Source organism: Lepidochelys kempii, chromosome 10 (assembly GCF_965140285.1).
Source record: "Lepidochelys kempii isolate rLepKem1 chromosome 10, rLepKem1.hap1, whole genome shotgun sequence".
NCBI lineage: Eukaryota > Metazoa > Chordata > Testudines > Cheloniidae > Lepidochelys > Lepidochelys kempii.
Genome location: NC_136389.1, coordinates 79,281,702 through 79,284,657, shown reverse-complemented (window position 1 = coordinate 79,284,657; position 2,956 = coordinate 79,281,702).

Genomic DNA, 2,956 nt, shown 5'->3' with positions numbered 1-2,956 from the left:
ATGGAGTTTCTCTCAATGTGCCCTTCTCAAACGTACTCATTTCCAGCCTGAACATGTTGGAGGCATGAACTTTCTCTGTACCACAGGACTGGTTACCGAAGGGCCTACATTTGCCTACCCAAACAACTCCGAGAACATTCAAGCCAATGTCAGGCAAGTAAGATAGAAAAGTTGATTTCAACAGTTCTGAGAATGAGTGAATCTCAAATCCAAAATGAAGTAAATCAGAGAATAATTCCTAAGCCAGGGGCTAGTCACACCCTAGCTTGAAAGCAAACTAAGTACCAGGTAAGTACCTTTTCATCAATTGCTCTGGCAACTCTTACTTGCCCATAAGTTGAACATGCGTGAGCAGACTGGAGCATCATAATGGTGCTGTCAAAGGCTGACCCAGCTCACATAGAGCTGTAAGAGCTATTTCAAACAAGGTGCAACTGTCAGGTCCCTTTACGCTTTTCCTGCAGTAAGCTGAGGCTGCGATCCTGCAACAGACATGACTGTCAAGGCTAAGATTTTGTCATGGACAGGTGACAGGCAATAAACAAAAACTCACGGAAGCCGTGACCTGTCTGTGACTTTTGCTGCTGCAGCTCCATGGTTTTGCCTGCTACCATGGTGGCTGGGACTGGGACCTGTGGGGCTCCTCCTCTCTCCCCTGCACATGCCAGGCTGTCCTCTGTTGCTGGAAGCCTGAGGGACCCCTGAGGAGGCTGTCACCCGTTGCTGGCTGCCAGCTCCAGACCCACGGCCCCAGGGGCGGAAGCAGAAAATGTCATGGTCCCTGGAAATCCCGGATTCCGTGACACAAATGTAGCCTTAATTATTGTACACAGCTGTACTCACAGGGAGCTCCATAGACTTCAGCTGGTTCACTGTAGTCCATCCATGTGGTGTACACTGCAGTGGCAGGGCCTAGTCTATCATATGTATTAATGCTAATCAGTAAATTACAAGCTAAATTGTGCAGCAGAAGCAGCTACAGAATTAAGCTCTCTCCATGGCAGTATAGTGAACTGCTAAACTGAGACTTTCAATACTTGCAATTCAAATGTCCAAAAAAAAAATCTTGTTAACCAAAGCCACACATACGCCTCTTATTTGCCAAACCCCACTCCCTACGCTATTCAACGCTGGAAATTCATCAGGTTTAAACAGCTAGATGTAAGTAATTGTAATAAGATGCTATAGACAATAATTCTGCACCCTTTACCACAAATACAAGATGGAAACTACTGGTGCTTGCAATATGGGTTTATAATTGCTAAGATTTGGGCTTTCAAAAAAAGTGTGTAAGTAAAGGCTTCTGCTAGATCAACCCTATTTTATAATTTAATGAAAACTTTAGAGGCCCCCCCCCCCCAAGCTTATGCAGGTGCCCCAGTGCTATATATTATAATGAAAGGTCACCCGTGTGAGAAGATTCAGTGTCACGTACACTGCTGAGAGCTTAATCTGTAATGGAAGAGCAGTAAGGACCCTGCTGGGTCATTTGTTCAGCACCAGCTCAGAAGGAACCATGAACGCTCATGAACGCTTAAAGGGACTTCTTTATTCCTTGGGGGTTTACCCAGCTGCATAATGAACAAGACCAACCCTGCTTACAGGTGGGTGCGATCAGAGCTTAACATGGTGCTACATATTTGGACAAAACATATTGCAGAGATGGGCACTACCCTGCAAAAGCTTGCAATGGGTAAGAACTTGCCTCTAGTATACAAACAAGCACAGTTGCCTTTGTTATATTTGAAATATGTATAATTTAGTATTTTTCTTGAGTATTTCATGGAATTTATCATTCCATCTTGCAGCAATCCATGAGATGTACAGAACCTAGGTGGTTGTTTTTTTCCTGCAAGGGATTCTTGTGTGAGATTCTGTGCCTGGATTGTTACGGTTATCCTACCCTTTTTTGCACCAATAATGCAGCACAGCGCAGGAGGCAATTTTGGAGTCACCCTCCATGCTAAAAAGGGGCCAAGTGGGGAGACTTCAGTGAGAATTTCTGCACTTTGGTGGGTTTCACTTTTTCCCTGGCATCAGCAAGGAAATGGTATGTTTTACATAAGGTATGTTAAGCCTTAGCATGGCCATCTGTTTCCTGGGAGGTGAATTATTGAGCTGGACAGTCATAACAACAAAAGTTTGAGGGGGAAAGTGAAAAGGCTTCCAGTGTTTGCAGTTCGTGCTACAGCCATGTGAGAAGGTCATTGTCTATGTCCTTTACCAAGTCTTGTACGAAATACTAGGAGACTACTCTAGTGGTCACAACCATTGGCAGGGGCTTCCCTGTAATTTCTTATCAGAAACCCTACCAGGCACTAGCTCAGTGGTGACTCAGAAGGATGAATGCCACCTGTTGGATCACCAGGAGTACTGCCTTCCACACTGTTTTCCTTACAAGTCTCCCCTCTGTACTGACCAGGCATGAGGCTGCTTAGAACAGCGCTCACTGTCCCTAACACTGGCGAAGGTAACACCTTACCCACTTCTAGTGCACCAAGATTAACTTTGGCTGGAAGGAACTGAAAGAATTGAAGAAAGAGCTGGCAGGGCGTTGCATTTGATCTCCAATACTCCTGCTAGTTTTCTTGGCTACATGACCATTATTTGAAAGAAAGCTTGCAGAAGCTGTTTACAAGTGAAAATGATGGAACCATTGGACAAGGCACAGAGTGCAGTTGAGGGCACAAACAAATGTATATGGTGAATGTGTGTGTCACTAAAACAGACAACTGCAGGCCTGGATTCAAAACACTTCAACGTGTGCAGGTGAGAGACTAATTGAGCAGCATTGTCCCTTCCGTTTTCAGTTGCTTTAGGTGTACTTCAGTTGTACCTTTGGAAATTCTTCCATGACCATGCACATCTGTAATTGCATACATAACATGTACCCTGAAAGACCCCTCGTTTTGCCAAGATGAACTCCAGTTCCCAAAAAAGTGCCCATGACGCTATA